The following is a 10,373-nucleotide window of genomic DNA, read 5'->3' as shown; positions in this document are numbered from 1 at the left end:
AAAGGGACATATGCATGCTGATTATGTGTATGAGATACCTAATCTGTTCTGGCACAAACTGTTGAAACCCTGTCCCTTTACCCACCCCCCACCCCTTCACTGCCTCTGAGTGACTGTCCAGCTGTGGGTTTGGGAATCTGCAAAGCATGAGCATCTGAGTCATTGCCTGAGATCCAGGACTAGCCTGAGAACGTGAGTCTGTGTTCCAGCCCATTTGAGCCCATTCACTCAGTGAACTTGACCTTAGTGGCTGGCGCTAGGGAGACAAAGATAAACGTGGCTCTGACTTTAAGGGGCTCAAATCCCAGCTCCATCACCTACTGGGCAAGTAGGCTTGGGTAAGTCATTGAAGCTCCCGGATCCTTCCGTTGCTCATCTTTAAATTTTTTTTTTAATGGTCATTTATTTTGAGAGAGAGAGAGAGAGAAAGCATCAGCAGGGAAAGGCAGAGAGAGAGAGAGAGAGAGAGAGAGAGAGAGAGAGAAAGAATCCCAAGCAGGCTGTGTGCTGTCAGTGCAGAGCCCCATGTGGGGCTCGAACTCCCAAACTGTGAAATCACAACCTGAGCTGAAACCAAAAGTTGGATGCCGAACAACAGACTGAGCCACTCAGCGCCCCTAATTGCTCATCTTCAAATACAATGCTAGCTTTGCCTACCTGCCTCATAGGGTTTTACTTGTTTGTTTTTTTATTTTTGTTTTTGTTTTTGTTTTGGATGGATGTCATCAGGTAATACACATGAAAGTAGTTATGGGAAAACCTGTAGGACATCGTTATCATTTTCCTTATGATGTCTTTGTCCGAATCTGACTTTCTAAGTAAACCGTGAATTCAACTAATGCTTTCATTCCCCTCTAGCATGAGCTGTGTCTGCTTCTTCGTGGTATGTGGCTGTTCTATATCCCTTCTTCTTCATCCCTCGTCACTTCTCCTCCATTGGATTCTGCAGGTGCGCCTGAGTCACTTCTGCTCTGGGTGACTAAAGTTCTCGGCCCTTCTCTCGAAGCACCTGGAAGGACTGGATGCAATGCCGCTGGCTGGGAGGACCCTCCCTGAGCTCTCCTGGGTGGTGACATCCACCATCTTTGAACTTCCCAAGGGGTGTCTCAGCTGCTGTCCTGGAACGGCGCTAGAAGAGGAAGGAGGCTGGTGTCCCATTGCTGGAATTCGAATTTCCAATCTTGGGTCTCCGGTCAGTACATACCACCTAATTAAAAAAAATTTTTTTAATGTTTATTTTTTAGAGAGAGAGGGAGAGAAACAGAGCACGAGCAGAGTAGGGACAGAGAGAGAGACAGGGTCACAGAATTCGAAGCAGGCTCCAGGCTCTGAGCCATCAGCACAGAGCCCGATGTGGGGCTCAAACTCATGAGCTGTGAGATCATGACCTGAGCTGAAGTCAGATGCTTAAGAGATGGAGCCACCCAGGCACCCCTACATACCACCTAAATCAAGTTAATGACAGTTAACACTTCAGTGTTCTAAGAACTTCGCATATATTAACTTACTTAGTCTCCATAGCAACCCAGTACAATCCTGAGTCCTGGAGGAAAACATTGAGACTCCAATTAGCCAACAAACTTGCTCCAGGTCAAAAAGCTGATGAGTAGCAGAGCTGGGATTTGAGCTCAGGAAATCTGTCCCCAGAATCTAGGCTCCTAACCACATTGTTATCCTAGCTCTTTAAATGAGTTTTGCTTAAGTAGCTCAGAGTCCAGAAAATCTCCCAGCATTTTAAAGCCTCTTGCTGGATTCTGGCATTCCTTGATTCTTTGAGGATTTAAATAAATCATTGATGATTTAAATGAATCTTTGAAAGTCATCTCTGAGGTTCCATCCCTAAAATCCCACCTCCTCTGGTCCCAACACTCCAGCCAGTTGAATACTAATGTCCTCAGTGCTTGACTAGAAGGCTCGTGGCAGGTTGAGTCATATGAAATTGTCAATATTTGCCCAGTTTTGGGTCCTATACAAATGGCAGATTCAACTTCATGTTTGCTGAGCCCCTACTTTGATGCCAGGTTTGATTCCAGACCCTTCCCTCATGTTATCTCATGTAATCATCATGACAATACTTCAAAGTGTTCTTAAGCCTAATTTTTCAAGTAAGAAAGTAGGCTCCGTCTAACTAGCAGATCATGCAGCAATTTTTTTTTCATTTTTAAACTTTTTTTTTTTTAAATTTTATTTTATTTTTTGAGAGACAGAGACAGAGCATGAGCAGGGGAGGGGCAGAGAGAGAGAGGGAGACACAGAATCAGAAGCAGGCTCCAGGCTCTGAGCTGTCAGCATGGAGCCTGATACAGGGGCTCAAACCTGCGAACGCAAGACCCAGGCGCCCCCCATGACCTGAGTCAAAGTCGGACACTCACCCAGGTGCCCCATTAATTTTTTAAAGTTTATATTTGAGAGAGAGAACGAGAGAGGCAAAGACAGAGGGATTGAGGATCTGAAGCAGGCTCTGTGCTGTCAGCACAGAGCCCCACATGGGGCTTGAACTCAAGAGCCTCGAGATCACGGCCTGAGCTGAAGTTAAATGCTTAACCAACTGAGCCACCCAGGTGCCCCATGCAGCAGTATTTAAATGGTAGGTCCAGGGATTCTGTTCTCAGATGGATTCACTGCATGGTGTCTATAGGTTGAGCCCTGGGAGCCAGCTGCTGCTGGAAGACCCAGAGGCAAAAAATGAAGGGTCATGTTCACCTGGCAGATTCAAGTTCTACAAGTTTTGGAGTGACATGAGTCAGAAGGGGAACGTAATACAACCTCCGGAAGACAGGCAGATATGACTCAACCAGCAGCAGGTCAACTTTGGAAACCAGCATCACACCTGCTCGGTTTCTCTTCAATATTGTCACAGCCATTGGAGTTCACAGACCCGAGGGTGTTCTTGGGGTTGGAGGGTGCTTTGCCTCATTGGAGAACCCTGTTGTGGGCAGAAGAGTAAGGAGAGGACAGATGGAGGGCATCAGGAAGAGCCGGAGACCGTTGGGACTCAGGTTAAGTCAAGCACACGTGGAAAACTGAGGGGTCGTTTGGGGAGGAGGCTGGATGGGAAGGTCTTTTGTGGTGCAACCAGAAAAGCACGAGAATGCGGGGCTCTCCAGATTCTCCAGTGCTGACTGAGCCATCTGGAGCTTGGGAATCCAGTCCAACCACCTGCAAACATTTTGGGATGACGCTAAGCTGGGAGTTGTGGAACCCAGGCTGGGAAAGGAGGAGGGAGTGTTAAACGGGTGCAAACACACTGAGATGTGTTCCACTTGGGTGGAATATTATTCGGGGATAGATGCAGAAATAGTTGAAGTGGTTCATAGGCTTTCATTTTAATTCTTTGGTTTTCCTCTGTGGGGAACTACTTTCATCTGGTTCTTTTCAATATGGATTGAGTCATATTCCCTTTATTTGCCACAAGTATTTTAAAGCAGTGAACAATTGCTGCCTCCCTCGTTCTCAGGGGGTTGATTGGGACACCCTTGCTGAGCCCCTGTCTCACCACGCGTAGGAGTTTGACATGAATTCCCAGCCACTGGAACAAAAACACCAAAAGAAAGTATGAGCGGATGTTGGCATCGATCGACAGATCTTTGTTTTAACTCTTTTTTGGGGCAACTTGCCCTGTGTTGGGAGTCCAAAGGCTTGAAGGCTGCCTTCTAAGGGCTTATCATCTCTTTAGGGGAAATGTAATATACACACAGAACATAAGACAATGTTTTGTAAATGCCAAATGTATGGTAAACAGATAATGAAAATCATAGGATGCAAGGGGCTGGCATTTGCAATGGAGCTAATAAGGCAAGTGTTCCTGGGGAGGTGATGTTGAAGCTGATTTTTAAAGAATGAGTCTTCAGGGGTGAGCAGAAGCATTGCAGATAGAAGGAATGGTGCACACACGTGCATGCGCACACACACGGGCACACACACGCACACACATATCCAGGGGTGGAAGAGCCTATATTTGCCTAGAACCCAAGTAAACCAGTTTGAACAGAGTGGCAGTTTTGTTGGGAAATTAGTATGAAAGCCTCCTCCTTTTCTCTGTCTACACCTGGACCTTGAACAATGTAGGGATTAAGGGCACCAAGTCCCCCACCCCCCCGAGCATGCAGTTAAAAATTCATGGATAACTTTTGACTCCCCACTACTTAACTACAAATAGCCTACTGTTGCCCGGAAGCCTTACCAATAATGCAGTCAGTCAATTAACACATTTTGTATGTCCTATGTATTCTATACTATATTCCCACAATAAAGTAAGCTAGAGAAAAGAAAATGTTATTAAGAAAATCATAATGGCGGGGGTGCCTGGAGGTTCAGTCGGTTAAGTGTCTGACTTTGGCTCAGGTCATGATCTCACAGTTTGTGAGTTCAAACCCAGCATTGGGCTCTGTGCTGACAGCTCAGAGCCTGGAACCTGATTCCAGCAGGCTCTTCCCCTACCCTACTCATGCTCTGTATCTCTCTCAAAAATAAATAAAACATTAAAAAAAAATTTAATGAAAATCATAAGGAAGAGAAAATGCATTCACAGTACTGTGCTGCATTTACCTCCCCACCCCCCAGCATCCAACAATAAGCGACTTAGCAGTTCGAACCCATGTTGTTCAAGGTCAACTGTATGTGCTCCCAAGTGATCTCATTTAGTCCTGCACATTTAAATACTATCTGTGTGCTGATGGTTCCTGGATTTATATAACTCAAGCACAGACCTTTCTCCTATATTCCAGACCCACTCATCCAATGACCTTGTCAATGTCTCCCCTTGATAATCCCACCAGAATTTCACACGGAACACACCCACAATGGACCTCCTGGTTTTCACTTTCCTAACTTGTCCCTGCCCTCCCACATCCCATGTCTTTCCCCTCTTGGCAAATGGCCTCATGATTCACCCAGGTGACAAAGCCAGAACCCTGGGATTCACGCTTGACTTCTTTCACTTACTCCGCTGACTCTCCTCCATCGATTATAGACATCAGCTTTCCCCACAAGAGTGTCTCAGCTCTGTTCACGTTTCTCTGACTCTGTGCTGTCACCCATATACCCACGTTCAAGGCACCTACCTCTTCAGCCTGTCATTCTGTAATAGTCCCCTGATCTCAATGCTTCCAAGCTTAGATTCTTGTAACCCTGTCTCTACCTAGTGGCCAAAATAATCTTTTTGAAATGTTATCAAATGCCAGCAGATTGCCTCCCACTCCTTTGCTTAAAACCCTCTCATGGCTTCCTAGTGTACTTTAGCTCCTTACCCAGCTCCTTGCCATGGTCTACATGGTCCTGCTTTGTGGAAACTTCCCCCTCCCCTCCACCACTACCCTATGCCTGTTCACTATCCTTGCACCTTCTTCTGAGAGCTGCTTCTCCATTTTCCTTTGGGGAGTTCTTCTCTCCCTGATTCTTACCACAGGTGCTCTGGGCAGGCTGACTCCCCTCCACCCGCTGTGTCCGGGGGTCGGCATACAACCCCAGCATGGACAGTCAGCGTATTCTTTCCCTATGTCACAATGACTGGCTCAGAGATGAGTCCGTCTCCTGAGTTGATCCAGGGATACTGAAGCCCAGGTCTTTTGCAGGAACGGTGGGGAATGCTGGCTGCAAAGATGGTGAACACTTGGACTTCTAGGAACCCATCTAACTTATCATGTCAAGTGGGCAAGTCCCATTGACTCTGTTGAGCCAAGTCAGTCCCATGCCATGCCTCAACTTCTCAGCTGAGCCAACACATTCCCTGTTTAAGTTGGGTTTGTGGGCTAGCTTGTCCCGCAGGACCTACTCCTATCTACACTTGAGCCTTCTCCCAAACCATTTTCCTTTCTACCCTCAGCCCTGGACCTGAGACGTATTAAACCCTTTCTCACCTCAGTATCTTCGCCTTTGGTGTCCATGTTGCTTAGAATTCTCCTCCCAAAGTTTCAAAAAAATATATTTTTTTAATGTTTATTTATTTTTGAGAGAGAGAGAAGGTGACCAGGGAGGGGCAGAGAGAGAGGGAGACAGAGGATCTGAAGCAGGCTCTGTGCTGTGAGTGCAGAGCCCAACGTGGGGCTTGAACTCATGACCATGATATCATGACCTGAGCCGAAATCAGGAGTCACCCTCTTAACCAACTGAACCACCCAGGTGCCCCTTCCCGAGGTTTTCAAGAGGCTAGCACATTCTCATTTCTTAGATCCAAACTCCAGTAACCTTAAAGAACCCTTCCAAAACTACCGGAGTGAAAGAGGCTTCTGCAGTTAGTTCCCTTTATCAGGTGACCTGCTTTCACTTAGAGCAGTGATCACATATTTCACATGTTTACCTCCTTACATACTTGTTTATTATCTGGCTCCCTCCATTAAAATATTAGCTTTATATCGGAAAGATTTGTGTGTCTTGTTCAGCTCTGTATACACTGTAGGTGCTTAGTAAGTGTTTGTTCAATGTGTGAGTGGGTAAATGCAAGCGTACGTGACTCTGCATACATTCATCTTGATGGGAGGGAAGGAAGGGATAGGAAATATTTACCAGAAAGGACAAGAGGCACAGCTGGAAAGTACAATCTTCCTTCTTTTATTTTAACCCTTTATTTTTATTTATTTAAAAAAATTTTTTTAATATTCATTCGTTTTTGAGACAGAGAGAGAGAGAGAGAGAGAGAACAGGGGAGGAGCAGAGAGAGAGGGAGACACAGATTCTGAAGCAGGCTCCAGCCTCTGAGCTGTCAGCACAGAGTCTAACGCGGGGCTCAAACTCACGAATTGTGAGATCATGACCTGAGCCGAAGTTGGAGGCTGAACCGACTGAACCACCCAGGCACCCCAACTGTTTGTTTATTTTTGAGACAGAGAGAGAGAGAGAGAGAGGAAGGGGCAGAGAGAGAGAGAGGAAAGGAGAAACTGAAGCGGTTTCTGTGCTGACAGCACAGAGCCCGATGCGCGTCTTGAACTCATGAACTGTGAGATCATGACCTGAGCCGAAGCTAGACACTCAACCGACTGAGCCACCAGGCTCCCCAACCTTTCTTTTCCTTATAGGCTTTATTTACCTGGAAACCGTGGAGCAGAGTGTTCTACAAAGGAGGCCATCACAGCTGGATGTGTTCCACACAAGCCTCTGTCCTGTGAGTCAGGGCTGCAGACGGGTGAACCAGGTGGTGTTGGATGCAGGTGCCAGACAAGGGCACAGCCTTTCCCTTACCTGCACATCTCCTTCAGGAGCCCCATCAGGCTGCGGGCTGGTCTTGGCCAGAGTTGTTGTGCCAGGTTGAGGTAGCAGGTGAGTGTTACATCTTCCTCTTTGTAATGGGGACCACCCCTTTATCTGGAAAGGTCGTGGAGGGAGGTGGGCAGTCAAGGGTGAAAGGTCCTGCTTCCCTGACCTTATGGATCTTGAATGCACCACTGGTGATAACGTGATGGCAACAACAACAACAGACGTGGGTCTAGTGCTTGCTTCGTGCTGGCAGTGCTCTGTTTCATGTGTATTAGCATGTTTAGTTCCTGCAGCCGCTGAGGTCAATTACAGCTGGCCACAATTTCTTTGATACTTTTTCCATTGAGACGTGGGGGTATGGCCCCTCCTGTTGAATCTGGACAGGCTCTGTGACTGCTTTACCCAAGAGAATATGGCAAACGTAATGACGTGTCTGTTTGAAACTGTCTTTGAAGACCCTTGCCTGGAGGCACTTGCTCTAGGGAGAGCCAGACCCCACGTAAGAAGTCTGAGTACTGTCCTGGAGAAATCACAGGAAGGGGACCTGAGACCTCATGGAGAGAGAGAGGGACCAGCAGAGCCTTTGCTGTTCTGTCCCCTCTGCAACGTGTCTCCCCCCACAGCCCCTTAGCTACTCTCAACTATTGTTTAAAACTGAGATCTCCATCCATGTTGTCGCAAATGGCAAGATTTCATTCTTTTTGATCGCCGGGTAGTATTCCATTGTGTATATATACCACATCTTCTTTATCCGTCCATCAGTCAATGGACATTTGGGCTCTTTCCATAGTTCCGCGATTATCGATAGTGCTGCTATAAACATTGGGTGCATGTGCCCCTTCGCATCAGCATGTTTGTATCCTTTGGATAGATTCCTAGTAGTGCAATTGCTGGGTCGTACGGTAGTTCTATTTTTAGTTTTTTGAGGAACCTCCATCCTGTTTTCCAGAGCGGCTGCACCAGCTTGCATTCCCGCCGGCCGTGCAAAAGGGTTCCTCTTTCTCTGCATCCTCGCCAACACCTGTTGTTGTTAATGTGAGCCATTCTGACAGGTGTGAGGTGGCATCTCATTGTGGTCTTGATTTGTATTTTGAGAATGTATAACATTGTCAACACTGTGAGAATGTTGAATGATTCTAAAAAGAAACCAAAAAACTAAGAAGATCTCCTGTCGTCCAGGACTCCTTCTATGGCGTCTCTGCCCCTTTTGTGCTCCATGATGCCTGGGGGTCTTTCTGTGGTACAAATGGAGATGTTGGCCCAGCCATGTCACTGCTGGCCCGTTAGCTCCATAAGGACAGAGACTCTGTCTTACTTGTCTTTTATATCTTCACTGTCAAACACAAGTCCTGGCTGGCTCAGTGTTGGTGCTCGGTAAATTCTTATTGAAACAGTAAATGAAGGGGCGCCTGGGTGGCTCAGTCAGTTGAGCTTCCAACTCTTGGCTTCAACTCAGGTCATGATCTCAGGGCCACGGGTTCAAGCCCCGCATTGGGCTCTGTGCTGACAGTGCAGAGCCTGCTTGGGATTCTCTCTCTCCCTCTGTCTCTCTCTCTGCTTCTCTCCTCTGCTTGCTCATTCACTCTCTCTCTCCCTAAAATTAAAAAAAAAAAAAAACCCAAACTAGTAAATGAACAAAGGAATGAATGAAGCTATCCGTTGCGGTAGTTTGTGGTGCATGGGCTCTTGAGTCAGCTGAAGTTGGATTGAATCCTGGCTCTGCCACTAACCAGCAGCACAGAGCTGGGAGACTTAGATAATCTTGATTTTCCTCTCTGAAGTAGACACACTGAAATATCTACATCACAGGATGTCGTAAGGAGCAAAGGAGACGTCATCTCCAAATCACGTAGCGCTCTGCCCCTTGTGCGGTAAGCGCTCAGGAAATAATATCTTCTACAAAACAAATGAATTTTATGATTGTGTGTGTCCTGCCTCTTCACATTCCTTACGCTGCTGTCCTGCATCTCAAGCAGGGTTTGTTGGCACAGACACTGATAGCCTCTGATTTCTTTTTCCTCGAGAATTCCTCACCATTGAGCTTTTCCCTACTCAGCGCTGGGTTCAAATTCGTACAGTTTTTTCAGCACGGCCACCAGTGCCACCCCACCTCTGTGTCCACTGACTGACCCAGAGAGCGAGGGACAGGTCATCTGAAGCTCTGAGGAAACCCACAACTTGACATTGGAGAGGAGTCAGGCTCAGGTGATCAGATGTCTGCGCTTTGTCAGGTGATCAGATGTCTGCGCTTTGTGCTCGGGGTCTGAGGGCTGGACCGGGAACCAGAGAAAGGGAGTCAGCAGGGAGAGCCAGGGGAAAGGGGAGACCATGGGTGGACTATGGACAGTGGCATGGTAGCAAAATGTACTCATCACCCTTCCCTCCATATCTGGAGAACATTGCCAGCAACGAGCACAGTGGCATTTCATGTACAAATACTCATGGCAGAATGCATCAAAGCTTGAACAATAAAGGAACTCAGGATCTCATCTGTTATGAAATCCGGCAGAAAGACATCTGCAGGATCGGTTAATTGAGCTACTCAACAGTATCAGCAAAGACTCAGATTCTTTCCATCTACAGCATGCCGGTTTGTCTGGTTCCCGTGGTGCCAATATGGCTGCCACAGCTCCAGCCTTCACATATAGTCAACAATGTGCAGAGACAGGAACAAAAGTACTCTTGCTCTCTCACGCATCATTTTAAGAGCTGAAGAAAACATTTCCAGAAGTCTTCTGAAAGCCTTCCTCTGTGTCTCATTGGCCAGCATTGGTTCATTTGTCCATCCTAAACCAATCCCCGGAGGCTTTAACTGATCCCTGAAGTGCATGGAATCCTTTGAGGAGAGTGAACAAAACTTGGGGTCTGTTCCTGTTAAAAAGGGGCAGCCAGGTAAATGATTGTCAGTGAGGTTTTAACAGTGTCAGCTACGTAAGTTTATCCCACCCCCCTTTTTCTTGAGGGGTTTGCCATGTGGTATAAACATGAAAGTGTTCTGAAACCATGAATAAGGGCAACAGGTAATGATGTATCTGGGTAGCAGGTTGTCAGGGTTTGTGGCCTCGTGTTGGACCTCTGACAGTCTGTATGAGTTGGGTGGGACACCCCCTGTCACGTTTTCTGGTTTTAGTTTGCATCTCTTCCACAGGAATTCAGAGGTTCCTCAGACAACCCATGTGGAG

The 10,373-nt window shown here is 47.0% G+C and overlaps 1 long non-coding RNA gene across 1 annotated transcript; it reads right to left on the bottom strand.

Annotated features, from left to right (window-relative positions):
* Positions 1-675: 675 nt before the first annotated feature.
* On the bottom strand, positions 676-5,427 carry LOC125176187 (uncharacterized). Its single transcript, XR_007156162.1, has 3 exons — positions 5,342-5,427; positions 2,767-2,926; positions 676-1,207 (listed from the first exon to the last, which is right to left on the bottom strand). It is a non-coding gene; the product is annotated as an uncharacterized LOC125176187 (long non-coding RNA).
* Positions 5,428-10,373: the final 4,946 nt, after the last annotated feature.

The sequence above is a fragment of the Prionailurus viverrinus genome, chromosome A1 (genome assembly GCF_022837055.1).
Source record: "Prionailurus viverrinus isolate Anna chromosome A1, UM_Priviv_1.0, whole genome shotgun sequence".
Taxonomy (NCBI): Eukaryota; Metazoa; Chordata; class Mammalia; order Carnivora; family Felidae; genus Prionailurus; species Prionailurus viverrinus.
This window is presented reverse-complemented; position numbering and strand designations above follow the sequence as displayed.